At 44.8% G+C, this 21,200-nt stretch overlaps 1 protein-coding gene across 2 annotated transcripts in view; it reads left to right on the top strand.

Moving 5' to 3' along the window:
• Positions 1–473: 473 nt before the first annotated feature.
• Positions 474–21,200, top strand: part of PDLIM2 (PDZ and LIM domain 2) — a 222,616-nt gene continuing 201,889 nt past the window's right edge. The window contains exon 1 of one of the 2 annotated variants that reach the window (XM_086943624.1): positions 474–788. The gene's annotated coding sequence lies outside the window, so the exon portion shown is untranslated. Of the gene's footprint in view, positions 793–21,200 lie in introns of both variants that reach the window. The other variant, XM_086943625.1, reaches the window with a different exon arrangement.

Below are 21,200 nucleotides of genomic sequence, written 5' to 3'. Positions count from 1 at the left end.
GAGGTTGCCACTGTCCCCTGTAGCCGGCGTTTGCCACTGCCCACTTCACACAGAGGTTGCCACTGTCCCCTTTAGCCGGCGCTTGCCACTGCCCACCCCACACAGCGGTTGCCACTGCCCTCCATAGCTAAGACTGGAAATTTGCGTGCTAGCGCGTGACTCTTCCAACCACTGTCTGAGACTGTCCTCAAACCTCAAACGTCAGCACGCGGCACTGCCCTCTAGCGCCAACCGCTAACTCTGCCCATCGACATGAGCACCCGACAGCGCCAACCAGTGCCTCTAACTGCCCACCGGACAGAGTGGCTCGCACTCCCCTACAGAGATGGCTCCCGATACTGCCCAGCACCGCCCGACTCTGTCCTACCAGCCAGCGCCCGATGCTGCCCTGCAGCGCTTGACTGCCCTGCTCTGCCAGCGCCTCCCTCTGCCTGGGGTGTAAAATGCAGGGGCTTGGGATAAGACATGAGCACAGACAGGCGACAGAGGGAAGTGAGACAAGCGGGGAGTGACTGCCTGCTGGGTGGGAGGTCAGGGGGAGGGTGTGTCTCTGCACCCTCGGGGCAGGGCAGGGCAGGCTCCTCTCGCTCTTCTTTCCTCGGCTGCTCTGGCGCCCAGACTGCAGCAGGGAGACGGGGGAGTGAGAGCCTGGCACAGGAGAGGAGACCCAGGAGGCTCTCAGTAACAGGCCGGTGGCGTTGGGGCAGAGTCACTCCCACCAGGACAGCTCCTCTCCCTGGCGGCCCTGCTGGCGCGTTCGAGAGGGTCACGTGCAGTGCCCTTGGAAAGTAGGTAGGGCGGGCCCTGGTATGTTCGCTCCTTTATGGATGTGTATGTGTGCGTGATGTGAAGGATCATTTGAACACAATGCACATTCCTGCCATTGGTATCTGGGGTACTGCTTTGTAAACAGAACAATTGGGTTCTGTGTGAAGGTCACGTGACATTCCGTCATCTGCTCTGACTGTCTGTAGGTGAGCCCTCAACCATCTACACCCCAGATATTCATTGCACAGGCTGTGGTGAGTTTGGGTACAGTGGGTAAGGGTGTGAGTTTCTGCTTTAGTGAAAAAAATGGTCGTTACATTTGGCCTTGATGTGACCTTATTCTGCGGCAAACTTTATATCACGGTGGGTTTTCGTAGTGCATAGATTCCTTTTTGTTGACTTTGGGAGTCCTGATGTAGTGACTGGTGCGGAGCATGTCAACTTCTCCTGTGGCCAGCCTGTGAGCTTCTGATAAGAACTAGCGAGCTTTTGCTGTGGTGAAATTGCATGCTTGTATTGTAATTATATAGCGCTTACTACCCCATGCGAGGCGTTGAAGCGCTTTTTCGGTAAGCAGCAGGCTACTCCGGAACCCATAAAGGATTAGTGGTGAATTAGTATAGCGAAATATGAAAGTAATTTGAGTGGTGGATATGTTAGTCAGTTATTTTGATTCAGAAGGACAGTGGAGGGATAGAAGAGGGAAAGTGTTTGCATTTATATAATGCTTGCTACCCCTGATCGGGTGTTGAAGCGCTTTTTAGGTGAGTAGCACGTTACTCAGGAACCCATAAAGGATTGATGGTGAATTAGTACAGTGAAATATGAAAGTAATTTGAGTGGTGGATATGTTAGTCAGTAATTTGGATTCAGAAGGATAGTTGAGGGATAGAAGAGGGAAAATGTTTGCATTTATATAATGCTTGCTACCTCTGATCGGGTGTTGAAGCGCTTTTTAGGTGAGTAGCACGTTACTCAGGAACCCATAAAGGTTTGATGATGAATTAGTACAGTGAAATATGAAAGTAATTTGAGTGGTGGATATGTTAGTCAGTTATTTGGATTGAGAAGGATAGCCGAAGGGATAGAAAAGGGAAAACAGTTTGCATTTATTGAGCGCTTGCTACCCCTGATGAGGTGTTATAGTAAATTTTAGTGATGAGCTTGTGAATTCTGCAGTGGTGAGCGTGTAAACTTCAACTGTCGTTGGCTTGTGGGTTTTTGCTATGACGGGCTTCTGCTGTTTTGTATTTATAAACGTCTGTGGTGAGCTTCTATGTTTTTTAAGCCCCCGAGCTTGTTCTCTGGCAAACATCTGCTATAATAAGTTACTGCTTACTGTGGTGAATTTGTGAACGTCTGTTGTGGCAAGCTTGTACTTCGGTAAGCATGTGAGCTTCTTATCTGGTGAGTTTCTGCTATGTTGATCGCGTTCATTTCTGCCTTGGTGAACTTGTGGACGTTTGATGTGGTGAGATTGCGAGCTTCTACTGCAGAGACCCTTTCCTGTGGAGAGTTGGTCATCTCCTGAGATCCTGCTGTTGAGATCAGGTGAGGTTCTCCAGCAAAGACCTCATGAGCTTCTTGTATTATGAACTTGAGAGCTATTGCTCTGGTGAACCCAACATCTATGGACGAGCAAGGTAGAGCACCATGTATCTCACAACGGGCTGCAGGCTCTTAAGTCCGCGACATTTGGCTCGCTTCTTTTGTGATCACTTTATGAAGCTTTTAAGAGTTCAGTCAAAAAGAGGTGACGTGCTGATGACCTGACTCATCCATATGAATATATTATACTGCACCTTCCGTGAGGCCCCAAGGGATGGAATTATTTGATAGCACCTCTTTACGGGTGAAAGGCAATGTGGCCCGACTGAGTCTGGCAGAATTACTGTATGAAATTCCACTTTTAGGTTAGAAACTTGGACACGTCATTCTATCGTAAATACCATGATAAACTCAATGTCTGGCATGTGCAATAACTTGTAAGGGAGATAGGACTTTTATTAACGTGCAAGTAAAATTATCAGCTAAATGAAGAATCTACAAACCAAACAGAGGGGGATAGTGCTTGCTGAACCGGTTATTACATGAAATGCTTCCGTAGCCTCTGCACGCTAGGCTCTACCCTTTTTAGATAACATTGAGCCCTTCCGTCAAAGTCATCTTGTGGGAAGCCGTTCAAAGAAGAACCGGCAGTGGTGGAGAAGCTGTTGAGCGTTGAGTGCTTGTGAACTCCGGTCATGTTGGAATTTAGAGGATTTTCTACTGTGAGCCTTGCTTCTCCTGTGGTGAGCTTGTGGTCTTATGCTTTGAGTTATGAACATCTGCTCTGGTAACCCTTATACTGTTCTTCTAGTGTGCTTGTGAGCTATGGTGCTCTTGTGAACATCTTCTGTTTTAAACTTCTGCAATAGTGAGTTGTGAGTGTCTGTGTTGTGGTGTGAGGTAAGGTTCTGCTCAAAGCTTGTGCCATGATGAGCCTCTGATCTTCTGCTGTGGTGAAATGAATAGCATCTGCATCAGTGAGCTTGTGTAGCCTCTATGCTGAGCCTATGGTATGGAGAGGTTTTTCTAAGGTAAGGTTCTGTACTGGTGATATTCTGTTATCATGAGCCTAAATGCTTGCACCATGTCGAGTTTGAGTGCTTCATTTCTGAACTTCATCTATGGTTGCTTCTGAGCATCTACTACTTGTGATTTTCTTTATGGTGAGGTTATAAACCTCTGCTCTGATGAGTTTCTGCTACCATAAGCCTGAGAACCTTTTCTGTTATAAGCTTGCTACCTGTTGTTATGTTGAGCTTGTGAATGTCTGCTGTGGGGAGTGTATCTGCTGATACAGTTTAGATTATAAGCGTCTGCTTTGATCCTATTGTGCGTTTGTGTTGTGGCGAGGTTAGCAGTGACATCGGTCTCTTGTGTAGTAGCCTACCACCCCAAGAGTCGCCCTATGACCTGATTGTACACGCCGGACATAATGGTGGACACTTTGTGTTGGTAAGAGAAGAGTTTTGAGATTTCTCCTGAATAGCTAGTAATCCTTTTGGGTGTAGCTGATAAATGTGAGGTTGTTCCTTGGGTGAAGAGGACCTGCCTTCAGCCGTCTGATTACTGAACTTTGAAGGCACAGCCTGAGGGCGCCGGTGGCACAGTGTAGGAACTGGCACAGTGGACTGTACATTGGGGCTTGAATACTTGTGCAGCTGTGCTGGAGCTAAACCGCTCGGGAGACCCAGTCAAGCGCTATTCGCATATTTCGCTCCAGGTATGGTCAGAGTAATGCTGCCTGTGACATGGGTAAAAGTCAACAAGGGTCCCATTAACCTGGCCGGCCTGAGAAAGAAAAGACCTGTCTTAACGGTGTGAGGAGTGAGGACTTGACCGGATTACTTTCTGGTAATCATTGCACTCTTAGATTTAGCTGTCCCAGTCCTTACATACAAGTCAAAGGGAAGACGGATGAGGAGGTAAGAGCTCTTCTTTGATGAGTCGTCCCAAGTTCTTGACCAGTTGAGTCAAAAGTGGACAATGACCCTGTTAGCATGAAGAGATCACCTAAGGTCAGGCAATAACAGCATTAGTGACCCGTAAGTGAAGCTGGACTTCACCCACATTAAGAAGTTTTTTTTTTAAATCTCAAAGTTTAACTTTAAATAAGTAGTCTTTGCAGGAGAAATATACTCACACCATCTATGTTTCGTAGGATTACTCTCCTATAAATCATAAAATATGAGAAAAGTCTGCTGCAAAACCCTTTTTTGCAGAAATATTGCCAGCAGGCAAAGTTATGCGAATTTGGCAACTTTTGCAACTTCATAGAACTGCAACATTGTCATCTCTGAATAACTTTAGAGCAAGATTTTGGATGCTTTCTTCTCCGGCCAGTTTGTGGGGTTGTATGACATTACAACGCATGCTTTTACCATGCATGCCTTTTCATCGCAAGTTTTACAACGCATGCCTTTACAACGCATAGTGTTGAGGGGTGCTGGATAGTGAATAGTTTAATTTACTATTCCAACTCCAGTACCCGTGGATAGTTGGGAAGGTGTTGGTTAGTAAATTAAATCTATTCCCTATCCTAGAGCACCCCCCAGCGCAATGCGTTGTAATGACATGCGTTGTAAAACTTGCGATGTAAAGGCATGCGTCGTAAAAGTTGCGTTGAAAAGGATGTTCCCCGTTTGTGGCTGTGTAGTGATCTGTGGCAGCACGGCAAAGTCAGATGAAGGACTGATTTTGGAAATTAATTGGAAGTCAGTAGTGTAACTTTACCTTAACGTACAACTTAGGCCGATGGGAGAAGATGAATATGAAAACACCGGTAAAAGGGCAGAGCCCGAGTGACACTAAAAGTGCACTTACCTCTTGTAGGAGACCTGAACTGGGATATATCCTTGCTATTGGTCAAACAGTCCTCTTGCCAAGAGACACTCAGACTGGCATTCAGCCTGAATGCAGCAATTAAAGTTTGGGTCCCAAATTGTGGAACTCCTTATCTGCTTTCTTTCATGAGATCTTGTAAATCTCTTAGTGCGTTTCGGAAAAACTTGAAGACCTTGCTGTTTTAACTTTCTCTGTATTGTCTTTGGTTTTTATCTAGCACTGGGAAACCCTGTTGGGTAGCCGTGCTTTATAAACATTATAGCAATAATTAGGCGTTTAATATCACCTGTACCAGAACATGAATATTTTGTTTAACCTAAATACAAGCATAAAACCATTCCAGCCACACCAACAATATGCGGGTTGAATTGTATTCCCTCAATTCTTGACTATACGAACAGAACCATTCAAATTATGTATGAATGGAGGGCCAAGTTATGCAGCAGGGTTGACTTTTTTTATGCATCAAGAAAAGGCAACTTATGAAACATAATGTAGCACGTTTTTATGGTATTTGCTATGTTATTCCAACACAAACTAGTACTGCGCAAAGGTTTGACCTCCTTAACACAGTAATTGGTAACCATAAAGGGACCAATTAACCTTTGCTAAGGGTCGGCCGCGGTGCTACACAATGTGTGGCACGTTTAAAGTAACCTTTGATTCGTTTGAGCTGGAAAAAATTTTTGTTGTCAAAATCCGCACAAAATGTGTGGCAAGTGCGATAACTCTATAATTACATGCAAAACACCAGTCACTGTCTATAATAAATACGCTGACAGTAATGTAAAGAGTTCTAGAAAGTGCCACTGGAATTATGTGCCTTTTTGGGGGAGGGGGGGGGGCGGCGTTTTCTGCATAGTTATGAATTTGCCGCATTTGCCACACAGTTATTCTCTGCTGCATAATCTGTAGATTTCAACAACCCCAAAAAATTCGACCTCAAACGGATCGAAAACAACTAAAAACGTGGCAAAACATTGGAAGGCCTACCACAAAGATTGAGTGGTCCCCTTTGTGTTGCTTATTTCTGTATTTGTGTGTCAAAGTGGTACTAATGAGGTGAAACTTTTGCCCAGATAGTGGTAACAGGCAAAAAAAAAAAAAAAATAATGAGGTTACACTAACACAAAATGTGCTGCATTATGCCGTATAATTTGCCTTTTCTTGCTTCATTATTTAGTCACCCTTCTGCATAATTTGGCCCTCCCCTGCTGCTTATTTGGAGTGGCATTGGTTATCGTCCAGTTTGTGGGATTTCTTTTCTTTTACCTCGGTCCAGTAGTGATGTGACCAAACGTTTCATGCAGAGCCCTTGGTGCAGAGTCAGTCACTGACACTTTCTGGGTTGTGGATGTGATACCCTTTGGGTGAGGTATGCCTTGCAAGCTTGCTTATTCAGAACACTGTAACTTCGTGTGTTTGTGTGTGTGTTTTTTTTAAAGTAAAAAAAAATGTAAGATTATTTAAGAGGAACACATTTCGTGTCTCCCTCCTCTCCCCAAAGCAAACACTCCCTTGGGACTTGTCACTTCCTTCTTGTTTCTCGGAAAAGTGCTGTGCAACATGAATTCCTTCACTGCAGTTCAGTATAAAATTGAGTTCTTGACTTGGAAGAGAAAAAGCCCGAGAACTCGCGTGATTTTACAACACTGGGTAGAAGTGCGAGATTTGGCTTCGAAGCTGGAACGGGCGGCAGCTACTTCCTTTTCGTTCATTTCTCATCTCCGATATGAAACCCCGGTACAGGCCGCAAGTGCTACTTCGGCGCTGAGGCCTAACTGTTACTTCCTGCCCTCCGATGGCCCGAATATGTAGGGCGGACAGCTTCCCATGATCGCCTCGCAGGGCTTGTTACTTCTGCGGACGGACACACCAGAAGACTTCTGTTGGGGTGCATGGGTTAAGTCACAGGAGAGTTTTGGGGTTTTATTTTATAACCACCTCCTCTAGATTTGGCCTTTTTTAAAAGATATAAACCACCCCAGTGGTGACCATCCTTGCCGATGCCACCTGGTACGATTCTTTTCCTCCCCCTTTTCTTCCCCCCTACCTAACATACCCCTTTGGACATGTCCTTTGTATATATGTGTATATAGAGATAACTCTAATCACTAGTACATGCAGTAGACCTTTGTACTCACTACCATTCCTATGTGACGCTTAGAGTTTATCCATTTGTATCTCTTCCTTGTGTGACTTTACAACTTGTACACTTGCAATTTTTTTCTGTTTGTATCTTTTATGTAACTCATGTAATCCTAAATCCTTATGTATCTCAACTGATTCTGATGCAAAGCGCTTTGACACCTTCGGGTAATGGTTGCGCTATAGAAAATCGCATTAAATAAATAAATAAATAAATAAAAAGATCTTGTGGGATAGTGGTAAGTGTGGAACGAGAATACATTACTTTTAATCCCAGTTTCGCTATTTAGCTAAACTGTGTGCTCTTGGGCAATCACTTTTTGAATGTACCCCCCTACTGTAATTTTTGCTAAACTTGGGAGTCTTTAGAATTTTATTTTAAAAAAAGCTCCTTTTTAGTGTGCGGTTACAATAAAAACTGGATTGGATCTTACCTTGTGGTGAAGTGGGTTTGGGGCTAGGTAGCACCTGATTTCAAGGTCTGTTGTTCCCCAAAATGTAATGCTGTGATAAAATTATATAATTTCCAGCGAGCAGTACTGTTGTATGCTCGGGTGCCTTACTTTCACAAAATGTAACGATCTTGGGCAAATAATATTCTGTGCCCTAGTGTGACCATATTTGAGCATCCTGAATTAGCTGATGAAAAAAATAAACACCAAGAGTATATTTCCAGGACAGAGGAGAACCCCTCTGAAAACAAGATGGTTGGCTACCCTACAAATATGCTGTGAGATGTTTGCCTCCATGCTTGTGGCGAGAGTATTTGGCTTGACTGCTGTATTTCTCTCTTCAGTGAAAGTGACTGCTACCTCTACTCTTATTTCCCCAGCCCTGCTGTGAGAGCACAAGGTCTCCTTGTTACCTCCAGCACCTCGGTGTGTGAGGCTCATTTGCTTGCTTATTCCATGGCTTTCCTTCCTCTTCGCTCTCCTGAAGCAAAGTTTCTTTGCAACACTACATTTGATAACTTGTATTCTTCCATAGTTTACACTAGAAAGCTAGTTTCTTTTTCTTCGAGCACTCCATAGGAGTGCATGTGTTTTCCTGCTGTCTTCCTCATAGTTTGTTTCCCACTGCATCCCCATCCCTGCTCTCTTTGTGTTTAACTGAACAACTCCCAGCACGTTCATGCAGGTACAGCAACAGGTATATATATATTTTTTGTGTGCAAAGGTTTAATGTTTTTTTATAGCCAACTTTATTTTGTTTATGGATACAGCGAGCATCCTCCATACACTACAAATTGTGAAAAGGGAGAAAGAGAAAAAATGTGGGTATTCAGATCTGCAATAAAATAGATAGCGGCCCACGCAAGGGTCAACCCACTCATAGTTGGCCTGTGATAAACCCACCATATCCCCCATGTCATCTCCCTCTTTTGAGGATAGCCACAGCCCTCCTATATGGGTTTTACTTGCAGTGCACATCACTCGATTCCAGTGCACTAGGTTGATAGCGAGGCATAGGCTGTTTTCGCAAACAAGCGATGTCTCGTTTGGCCACTAAGCAGGTCATACCTATGAAAAGTCGCTCGGCACGGGGTCCTCGCAGCTCCTCTATCAGTTCCAGCAAGGTTATCTTGGGGGTTAGTTCAATTGGGTGCCATAGTACCGACGCGATCACCCGTCCCAGAAGGGTCTCAATCTGGGACAGTTCTGCGCCATATGGAAAAGATTGACAGCGGGTCGTCTACAGCGCACATATAGAGGATGGACGTCAACATCTGCTGCATACATGAGGTGGCTAGATGGGAAACAGTCATTACAACGCACTACATTTACAAAGCAATCATTACAAGGCAACTGCCTTTACATCGCAGGTCACCACAACGCATGTCACTACAGTGCACGTCGCTATAATGCATGCCATTACAACGCATTATAAGGTAAGTAGAATAGCAATTTTTACCCTTAAACTTTCCAACACTTACCCTACTGTTGCAGTTACTGGAGTGGGAATAGTTTTTTTTTTACCCCTACAGTATCCAACACTTACCCTACTATTGCACTCACTGAAGTAGCAATAGTAATGTTTACCCCTGCACTATCCAACACGTACCATACTGTTGCCCTAAAAGTATTATGCGTTGTAATGGTATGCGTTGTAATGGTAGTGTGTTGTAATGGAATGTGTTGTAAATGTAGTTTCTAAAAATGCGTTGTGATGGCATGGGTTGTAAAATGGGTTGTAAAATCATGCATTGTAATGGATGTTGGGATGTAAAAACAGTGTTGTAAAGGCATGCGTTGTAACTGTTTGTGTTGTAACATGTCCTATTTGGATAGATAGGTCGCATGGAAGTAGTTTACGTGTATCATACACAGACACGCGGATATTGCAAGTTCCTGGGGGCCATGGATCCCTCTTTCCAATCATCGTTTACAAAGGTAACATTTAAGAGTAGTTTTTTTCTTTCATCCCCTGTAAACGCCACAATTTATGGTACTAGAAGAAGGGGGCTGCAGCACTCCCCTCAGCTTGATATATTTTTTAAAAGCAGACTGGACAGGAGAGATCTCTTCTACTGCAGGCACATACATCTGCCCCCTGGGCTGCTGTAGAGCGCCCAATAACTGGAACATTTATTCCAGTCCAAGTTGACAACTGAAAGCATTTTCTCATAAACTCTCAGTATTACTCACCAAGTGTTATAATGTCCTGCATGAAAAGTGCTTGAAAAACAAACCATGCAGTTTATAAAGATTGAAGATACTGAATTTGATGTTCAGTTTTGAGATACTTAAGATATGTATTTGTTTTTCTTCCAGCATTTAAAAATGTTTTTCTCTTTTACTTTTTTAAACAATGCTTTACAAACAACCATTGGCAACACCAATAGCTTGGCACTGGTGTAATGAAGGTAAAGGCTATTGGCTTTGCGAATGTGTCATTGTCTTAAGGCACATCAAAATACCCATGTGTGGGAGATGAGAGACTACTGCTGTCCTCATTGTGCCTGCTGATTTGAAAGCAATATATACATGCAGAAAAAGAGATTTCAGAAATTGCTAAAGATGTGCTGCATCCTGTCTTCGGAACAAGGAAGGACATGAAGGTGTGCCATGAAGGCACAGTATATCTAATGAATTGTAGGTCTGGGTCGGTGGTCTTGAACCTTTTCAGGTTTTGACCCAAGACAGCCATTAGCTGTCTGTTTGTGAATACCTTTTTTGGGCCGTACAAAAGCTTATGGTGGGCTTTGTGCCAGCCCATTGCTTGCCCTTGTTTGGGTTTCTTGTCTCTGTCATTTGCTTGCTTACCTTTTCATTCACATTCCTTCCTTATCTTCTGTTTGCCCCTCCCCTGGAGAATAGCTTCCTTGCCATTCTTTTGATTGGAGGACTTGCATCCTACCAATGCACATATTCATGGAACAACTTTTTAAGTCTTTTGACTACTGTGTTTAAAAAAATAAATTAAAAAATCATGGATAATATACATATGTAGAGAGGCATCTCGTCAGCAGGCTTCATACACTGGTCTGTGAAATTGACATTGCATTTTGTTTCCACTCGCCACAGCATAAAGCACGGAGCAGTGGGTTAGCCCATGTAGGGTGACCAGACGTACCCGTTTATCCAGGACGGTCCCCGTTTTTGGAGAAGTGTCCCGACACGTTTCTCCAAGTGATTCAAATGTCCTTGTTTTCAAACAGTGTCCGGGTTAAACAGAGAAATGTCCCTGTTTTTAGGTCTCGCACTGCGAACCGGATCGCGAAAGCGATCCGTCGCTGCGAGACTTATTGTGATCATTTCATCTTTCAAGGGCTCAAGGGGAACAGACAGCGGACAAGCAATGTGAACGCGCAGCTCCTTGACTGGGATTAGGTCGCGCGCGTCAACTGTGAACAGCAGTTTTACACGCGACCCTCTACAGTTTGTGCCTCATGCACTTCTCGCATACACACACACAGCCACAGCTTTTCGCACAAGCACGCACACACACACACACGAGCACACACACAGAGAGACACACGAGCGCACATGCACGCAGACACACACACACACACCCGCACACATACCGCCCGCCTGCCTGCCGCCACCCCCACCCGCCCAGGGGTGAGATGTCCCCCCCCCCCCCCCCTTTCCTCACACTCACCGGAGAGGTCGGCGCGGGCCCCGCCGAGCAGCAGGAGGCAGGCGGTGAGCAGCAGCGGCGGCTCCATGGCGCTCGGTCCGTCAGTCTGTCTCACTGACTGCCGGCGCGTGCCCCCTCTCGGCCTCCTATACAGCTGCGAAAGCTCCTACGCACTGAGTGAGCGCGCGCGTGCCCGCCCGCCGCGGAAAGAGAGACCAGGGTCTAATATCAGCTGCGCCTGCGCCCGACCGAGCCCGAGGACAGCGGGCAGACCAGGGCCATGGAAGTACAAGGTACAAGTGCCGCGGGCCCGCCTGCGCTCGTTTGAATCTGTGGTTGGTTACCTTGTTTTAACAATGTAATTAGCAGATTAGTAAAGGCATTGCAAACACTTTTTTTTCTTGCCACTGCTGGATGCGGTCTCTCCTCTGTTCTAATAGTAATGCCAGATGCCGGTTCCTCCCACCCCTTTCCTTTACCTCCCACCTGTTTTTTCTTGCCATTGCTGGATGCGCTCTCTCTTTTGTGATCCTAGTAATGCCCGATGCCTGTTCCTCCCACCCGTGCCTTTACCTCCCAACTCGATGGCTGCTATTCAAGCTCTCAGTTCAATCTCCCCCTGCTACATCACCACTTCCCCCGCTGCTGCAGGCAATTCCCCTCTCACTCTCACCTTTTGCTGTAGGTAAAGGACCAGGGTGCCCAGTTGAGCCCCCGTTGCTGAACAGTGAGATGAACTTCCCAGGACAAGTTCTTGAATGTGCTGCTTGCTGAAACCTCTGCAAAAAAATGATTAAAACCAGACCCCAGAATAGGAGGAATGGTCAGCAAGGGGAGCGGGAAGGTGGGCGAGTGAAGCAACAGGAAGTTGGCAATTGTGAGGGGCGGTGGGAAGCTGCACTCTAGGGAGAGGCGCAGAAATGAGAAAGCAACTTAGTGGGAGAAGCACATGAGGGCTAGTGCAACCCAGAGCGTGGCACTGAAGCAGCACCTGGGTGACAAAGCGTAACCTGGAGTATGGCAGAGTGGTAGGGAAGAGAAGTCCACGCGTGAGACAGCTGAAAAACACATGTTTTCACATGGAGTGTTTAATCTAAAAGAAATCTGTAGTTTTCGAAAAGTAAGCAGTGGAAAGTCACAGGTAAATAATCTATGTTCCAGGGGAGGGACTATCGTTGAGAAGAAAGGCAAGCCCACACTAGGCAACAAATAACGAGCATTGGCAAAACCAATAGTTCTCACTTATAGGCGAGCTATTGGCTGTGGCTGTTAGGTGGGGGAGGTGATGTGAGAGCGAGTGAGGGTGGTGATTGGGAGGGGGGTGGGTGCAGTGAACGGGACAGCGGGTCGGGCGGTGCATGTAAGTTACTGCTTTGCAAAAGTACAGGCAGATCAGACAGGTGACATTAAAAAAAACCCTCAATTTCTGTGATTCCTCTTCTTTGAGTATTTTGCTCAATATTCTACAGATTAACCAAAAAGGCACAATGTGCCCGGTTTGCTTTTCTGAGATCTTTGTTTTACTCAACCCTAGTGAGAAGGGATAGTCATGAGAAGAATGTGGAAGAACAAAAGGAGTAGATAGGGTGCTCTGAGTGGAGCATGGGCAGAGAGAACAAAGGGAGGCAGTGGCGGGCGAGGAGACTACATTTTATGAGGTGTGCATGTCAAGTCTGGTGAGAGATAGACAAAGTGGCAGAGGCAGCCAGGGCAAAGAAATGAATGAGGTCGCAATAGTAAGGTCAAAAGCGAAGCAGGAGGAGAGAAGACTGGCTGGGAGGTGGGGGAGAAAGACGCAAGGGAGAGGTGTGTGCATACGTGGGAACCCGAAGAAGGGAGGAAGGATACTCTTTGCCACTAGGAAATGTTGATCTCGCTCCCTGTGACCCGGAAGTAACAGGGAGCAGCGCGCCAGTGACTCACAGATACGAGCTGATGGACCGGCATGTGGCTGACATACGTCCTGATCTGCCGTGCAAACTGATATTTACTAAACAAATAAAGTCCTTTTTTAGGTCTTGTGTGCGAATGCAGCGCAGCTGCGTCGCTAGCAAGACTCTATAGTCGTCGCTTTCGTTAGCGAAGGGAGACAGGAGGTGGCACGCATGGACTGGAGATGTGCACTCCCGTTCGCGTGCACATCTCCTGTCCCGGAGGCTGGCAGCGCGTGCATCGCACACTTTCACTTTCCCTCCCCCCGTCGGGTTATTTGCTCAGGGCATTGCTGTGGATGGTTTGAAATGGTGTGGGAGTTTCGAAGGTGGCCCTTGTTTTTCAGCTTTCACAGTTCTTCATTCTGCTGAGTTGAACCAGATGTCTGAGATGCAGCTAATTTCATGACCTCATCTCCAGACAATACCTATTAGGAACATATATACATATATGTAAACACTCACAACGTTTTAAATTATAAATTGGCGGAGTCGGTCGCCGCAGCTGAAACGGTAGGCATTTGATGTTTAAGTTTCCGATCAGCGCCCCCCCCCCCCGCCCCAGTACCCTCGCTTTTCAAATTTTGAGAAATGTGTACTTTTTTAACTGTGCAATGCGATTCCATTCTGCCAAAGGAGGAGCCCTTAGGCTTGCAAATTACTACCAGATTTCAGGGGTGGGTGGGGCGATGATTTGAAGAATGATGCTTTTCATTTGTATAGGATTCTTTGTCTGTTTTGTTTGACTTTTTTTTGCTATGTTGCTTTTGGTACACCCAACACCACACCGACAGTTTAAGCTAATGATGTGCTTTAAAACAAGAAGAATGCATTTTTACATAACCTTTCTTGTACTTTTTCTTTGCTCTTTTGGCAACTGTTAATAGGCACAATTGCCACTTACCCTAAACCTTACTGTAATTTTACCTAAAACGTGTTACTGTGTCACATAAGCTCAAAGTTATGAAAATAAATAATTTTGTGTTTGAAGTTATATTTAGTTAGACCATCATTGCTTATTGATTACAGAAGACCTGTCACTTTCTCAACTTTTAGATCGATTGCAGTGAGTGTATGGCCATTATGGTGACGTGCAGGGCTGTTGATGTAATCAGACTAACACGCTTTAGTGACATCTCAGCAGAGGCTGCATTAGGGAAGCGGCTAGCCAATCAGAATGCCTACTTCGAGTAAAGAAAGGATACTTGTGCTGCTGGATTTCGTTTGAGAGGTGAATTTCTACTAAGTGTTTTCAAAAGACATGGATGTTTCCCCCCCTGCACCATTTGTGTAGGTTCCTTTCTTTCATCAGCACTTCTAAACAGTGCAGAAGATGATCGAGCGAAGGAGGGTTATGGAAATGCTTGTTTTTTCTCACATCGCCTGCACTCCATTGTATGTGCCTTCGCACCCCTCCTCCCCCACTCGCACTCCGTTGTCCGTTCCTTTTCACTCCCCCTACCCGTACTCCTGTTGTCCATGCCTTCTCACCCCCTCCCCCAGGCCGCACTCCAGTTGTCCGAGACATTACTACCGTAATTTTGGTTGCAATGTGACACACATTTTGCCTGTTATTACAGACCACCGATGCAGTCATAACGCCATGCCCCTTTCTATTATAGGCAAAATTCCAGTCTCCCAAAACGGGCCGAGCCGTCACTTTCACAAGTGCACTGTGTGAAGAGGTTAGCACTCCAGTGCACTTAGCACTCTCCTGTGCACATTTTTCTTTGACTAATCAGCTGATTCCTTTTAACTTCGCCTCCTGGAATGGTACTAGAGCAGACGCCATCGAGTCGAAATGCAGAATGGTCCACTACTGCAAATTATAGTAGGAGAACACGTCACTAGCTTAAAGTGAGTAATTGCACCAATTTTTACACAAACCTCACCATATCGGAAGTGCAAACCACATAACCAGTGTAATCAAGCATTTGCAATGCCATAGTTCTCTCATTTACGCAAGTTTGAGCTAATGGCATTGTAAATGATAATGCCTTTTATTTATATTTTAAAAACCAAAACATAAATAAAAGGCAATGTCATTTACAATGCCAATAGCTCCAACTTGCGTAAATGCGAGACCTTTTGCATTGCAAATGCTTGTTCATTGTTCCGGTTGAGCATACACGTGTATGCTCTTTGCACTGTTTACGGCGTGTGTCGTCACTGAAGTGAGCGCTGTAGCAGGAAGGGAAATCCTTTGAAGAGAGACATTTTCTCTCGGGATTTGCCCTTCTCTTTTTACACGCAGCGCCACCTACGTCATCGTGCCAGCCATATTTGAACAACTGCATATCATCAAAACTGAATCTTCGCTAGAGGAGGAAATAGTGATATTAAGGTGCAACCCCAGTTTTTGAACTTTCTGAGCTTTTGTGCTCTATTGAGGCTGTGAGTTTTCTGCTCCCCCAGATGTCCCACCTAGAAGTAAACAAAACAGAAACTTTAAAGTATTTCTGATGTTAGGAAGAGTGTTCGATAACACATGTGGTGATGACGTCCCCAACGTCCTTCTCAAGCTCCACCCATTAATTTCTACCAGTTCTAAGGTCAGAACAGAAATCCTGGGAAACGGAACACTGGTGAGCAGGTAAAAGGCTGAGTCGCTATTTAAGGTATTTATTCAGGGGCTTGAGGTTAAACCCGCCTTGGCTATTAAATCTGCTCATTGTTTCCAACATGTTTTTCAGATTGTAAAAAATGTCCCCTATTGTTACATTATTTAAATATATTTACTAAAAGTGGATATGTGGCAATAGCTTATCTGTTTCATATACCAAGAACATGTAGATTGCACATTCCCATATCATGCCCTTTGCTTGCGTTAGTGGTCTTTTAGTTGTATCAGTAGCCTAGATATTGCACATTCCCTAAGCCATTACATTTCACTTAGCCAAAGATCTGTAAATATTAGCTCGTCAGTTGCACATGGAAGTTGTGCATCTATTGCTTGCATCAGCAGTTTATCAATTTCACAAGCAAGAATACTGTCCAGGTGGCAATCCAAAAGATCTTCAGTTGCCTGGCCCATCACTCTTACCAAAAGTTTCTACTTTGGATAAAACAATATTTCTACGTCCTGTAGCTTGTATTCATAGCCGTTCAAACTTTTCAGTAGCCTTATGCATACCGTGCTAGGATTAATGAATTGCTCATTGCATGTTTTATTCATAACCAATTGGTGCATCCTCTGTGTTCCTCATATCAAAGCTATGACTTGACCTTTTGACTGACCTTTCAGATCACGGCAAACTGTTTAGCTGGAAAGGACTTAAAGAAGCAGTATTAACGCCTATGGAAGAGGCGAGCAGTGCTGCTCGAGCTTTTTGCTCCGTTCTTCACACTATTGCGCTATGAGATAATACCAATGGCTAGAGTGCACTATACATACCCCAGTAAGGTAACATGACATCCCACCAGTGACCACGCAAATGTGGGAGGACTGTGTGGTCGGCCAGCTTTTGCGACCCTTAAGACCCTAAGGCAGTAATACCTAGAGAGAAGTGTTTTTCTTACATTGGTCCATGGCTGCCCTTTGGCAATTTAGCATTCCGTAGTTTATCTCCCATGCTTTTCTGTCATGAGCAACTAAGCAACATTAGTGAGTTGTACTTTACTTGGTGCTGACGCACAGCTATAGAAACGAGCATTGATAAAGCTAGTAAATCTGGCGTTTGCTAGCCTGTGATGTTTTATTGATTTTTGGCAAATATATGCTATAGTCCTTAAAAGTGTGAATGTACTAAAAAGTACTAATGCTGCTGAGTAAAGCAGAGGGGTGCCAATAAAAGACCTCAGATTTGTTGTCTGTAATGCTTCATCTCGGTCTGTGGCAGGAGCTGTCCTTGAAGTCCCTTTTCTATGTCTATGACAGCTGTCAAATAGTCCTACTTTTATGTCGATGGTTAGTGCAAACCGTAGTCCTACTTCTATGTCTATGACCTGTCCCCGTTTTTTGTTTTGAGAATCTGGTCACCCTACACTTTGCTCATAGGCTCTCTTCACTTTGAGTGACCACACAAAGCTGTTGTACGTTATTCACATCTGTCTGAAAATAGTGTCTTTCTTTTCAGTGACAAAGCTGGTTCAAATTTTATTTTAATTAAGTCCCTTATTTTGCCTGCACTTTGGGTGCCAGGTTGGATGGTATATATTTTCTGTGTGGCTTTTAAAGTTGCTGTTTGTGACATTGTTGCTCTCTGATTTGACTGCTTGTTTGCAAGATGATTTAGTTTTGTCTCCTTCACAAGAACAATATTAATAAAATAAATGGCACAACTGAAACGCTTTTGCTTAAAAAACAGAATGTTAAAACAGCCACATTCGCGAATATTTTTGTTAACTTAACATTTTTATTGCAATCATGTGGTGGCCATGTTTAGGAGGAAGCATGTTTTATTTTCTGTTTCCATTATAATTTTCTGGCTTACGTTTGAAATAAAGCAAAGGGGTCCACAACTTGAAGGGCAACCACTACCTTCTATTACATAGTGATGCTGACACCCTCTTCTTTTGATAACGATTATATATTGCTCTGCCCAGTTTCTGAAATGTTTTAAGTTTAATATTAGGTCTTGTGGAATGTAGTTATGTTTCTTTAATTAGGGATGTATGATGGGGTTAACGTGACTCTCTTTAAAAGGGCACTTGAAGGGTCATGCTGTAGGAGTGATTTTTGTTTTTCTCTGTATAAATTAAAAATATGTTTTGTACTAAGTTGCTGTTTTAATGATTTCGAATTTCGCCTTAAAATAGATATATTGGTTTTTATCACTGATAAAAATATAAAATATCCAGGTGGCATTACTTGTTGATATGTTGACTTACATTTTTTAGTGCTTTAAAAAAATATATATATATTTTGTTTAATTTATCTCTCCAAGTGTCATTTGCCATCTTTGAACAGTAAATAAAAGATAAATGAAATGATGCCTTCATCATTCCAAAGGCATGTGCATACAAAATGATCTGGTCGTCAGAAGCATCATGACACTTACCTTTTTAGGTCTCGGCTAGACATTTCATGCGCTCTCTTGAAGAGACGTATTGTATTAAACTCAAATCTGTGGGCTTCAGCCCGCCCATAGGTTTACCATTTGCTCGCTCCATCATCGCTCTGAAATCCTTTGTCCCCATTTATCCATGGCATGCTTGCGTCATGCCTCTTCTGGTGTTTGGCCCTCCTCTACAGTATGGACCAAGTACTTGTGTCCATCAACTGCTCCTGTTTTACGAGCTACTTTTTTCTTTGTCTTTTGAGCACTCCACACGAGTGTTTGTGTTTTCACTTGCTCCATCTCCTGGCAGGACCCACCCCTACGGTTTTTTCATTGTCTCAATATTTCATGTAGTTTGCCCCTGTTGCTGCATCTCGCCCCATTGCTCCTGCCTTCCTCGCACATTGTTTTCCCCACCAGTCCCTCTTCTCGTGTTGCACTGTAAGAATAAAAAATAATAGTCAGTTTTACATTTACAAACGTCCTTCCACACTGCCATTCGATTGTTTTCTGCGGATACTTCATATGCTTTTGGTGGATAACGGCATTGCTTGGGTGTGGGCATCTGTTGCTACAAAAGACAGACATTTTTCCGGTGACTTCTGTGAAAGACAAAGGCTCTTCCACACAGGTCTTGCTTTTTGACTTCCTCACAAAAGGGGGTGTTTGTTATGGCCGCATTTTGACATGGTGAGGTGCCCCGTTTCCCTTCATTAATGTTGTATAGCGCCACAAGAAGCCTTCTGGGTGCTTCAGGGAACCTTGAAGACAAGTGGCATGTAGGCAAAGACCTGACGAGTGAGTGATGGGAAGGTGATGAGAGAGTAGACCAAGCCACACAGCATCAGGGACATTAACTGCAGAACAATACGTCCTTTACACAGTGCAACATATCTCCAAATTAGGACAGGGCCGGCTTTGGCGCTGATAGCGCAAGGTGCGAGAATCACTTTTGGCGCCCCTACTACCCATGACCGCCTCCTTGTATTCTCTCCCTACCACCTGCAAAAGTGCCCCTCATCTCTCCTATCATAAGGTATTTCTAAACACAGAGCCCCCCTGAGGTTACGGCACCCCTCTCCACAGGTCAGCGCCCAATGAGGCCGCACCAGTCGCACTGCCCTAAAGCCAGCCCTGAATTAGGAGATTACACTGTTGGTAAGCATGTATAGTGCAAAGCCTTTTTCTATGCCCTGAGTAACGCCAGTGCAGCCACATCCTTGTCTGTGTCTTTGTGGCATCTTAAGTGACCGGTGTTAATATACGACCAAAACACACTGCATCTTGTTTCATAGACATTAGAAGAATGAAACGCCAAACGAGCCCTGCAGGAATTTCCTGCATTTGGCATAGATATTTCTGCAGCTGATGCAGAAGAAGACAAGTTACTTACCTGTAACTACAGTTATCCAGTATTGGTATCTTTCATAGATTCACATGCCTGAACCATTCTCTGTCGTCGAGGCGGGAGTCCCACAGTAAAAATATATACAATAGCAGTGCCTAAAAATGTCTTGTAGTAGGCTGGAAAAGACTAAAAGGCCTAACTAGGCCCAAAACGTAGCAGCCTATCTACCTCATTATGTAAAAAGATCTGAAATAGTAGCCTCAGCCAATCAGCTGTCCTCACCCTCAAGAACCTTGCCAGCCCAGGCAGTTCTCCTCAGATTTTCCCAGCACAAGTGAAAAGTAAGTATCCATAAAAAGAACTGCCCTGCTGGGGAGGAGGGTGGGTTAAGATCCTTGAACTCTAGGAAGTCAGGAGCCAGGCGTGCAAGTGCAGCGATTGAGGGTCCGGGTGTGATCTGGCCTCCCTCTCTCGTTAACAACGACACTGTCGGCTTGAGACGAAGTGGAGGCTGCTGAGAGAGCTGAAGGCGTTCTTGAAACCAATACTGTCTTGACCAACGGGGAGCAATGAGGATGATAGTGCAATGTTCCCTCTTCATCTTTTGCAATATCCTCGGAATGAGCGGGACCTGAGGATAAGCGTATGCAAATATTCCGGACCATCTCATCAAAAGGGCATTTCCCCTTGATCCCTGTTGAGGAAACCTGCTGGCGTAAAACAGGCATTTGCTGTTCTGCTGCATGGCAAACAGATCCAGTGTTGGTGTTCCCCAAGCTTGAAAGATCCTCTCCACTTGATGTTGCTCGAGTTCCCATTCGTGACAGCCTGTGAAAGTCCTGCTGAGGTTGTCGGCTAGAGAGTTCTGGACACCTTGCACATGTTCTGCTCTGAGGGATATGCCGTGGTGTATGACCCACTCCTACATTTCTTGAGCTTCCAGCGAGAGGGAGAGGGATTTTGTTCCCTCTTGTTTGTTTATATAATACATGCTGGTGGTATTGTCCGTGCGCACCAGGACTGATGAATTCGCAATCCGTGGAAGGAAGGCTTGCAGGGACAGAAAGATGTCTCTCAGCTCCAGGCTGTTGATATGTTTCTGCTGATCCTGATGAGACCACCGCCCTTGAATCTGAAGGTCCTGGAGGTGACCTCCCCAACCTTCCATGGAAGCATCTGTTGTCAGGGTGAACTCTGGTACGTCGTGGAAAAATGTGAGGCCTGGTGAAAAATTGTGTGTCTTCGACCACCAAAGAAGGGCTTGCCTCATCTTGGAAGTTACTTTTATGCGGTCGTCAAATGACCCGTCCGCCTGCTTCCACTGCCGATGTAATTCTTCTTGCAGTGGCCTCATTCTGAGTCTCGCCATGGGGATGAGACTGTTTGCAGATGAGCACATCCCTAGAAGGGAAGCAAATATTCGGGCCGAAAGAGACCTTCTTGCAAATAATTGTTTTGCCAGGTTTAACAGTTTGGTTTGCCGCTCTTGAGTCAAGACGCCTTGCACTGGCATGTGTCCAAAACCGCTCCCAGAAA

The sequence above is a fragment of the Lissotriton vulgaris genome, chromosome 11, assembly GCF_964263255.1.
Source record: "Lissotriton vulgaris chromosome 11, aLisVul1.2, whole genome shotgun sequence".
Taxonomy (NCBI): domain Eukaryota; kingdom Metazoa; phylum Chordata; class Amphibia; order Caudata; family Salamandridae; genus Lissotriton; species Lissotriton vulgaris.
This window is presented reverse-complemented; position numbering and strand designations above follow the sequence as displayed.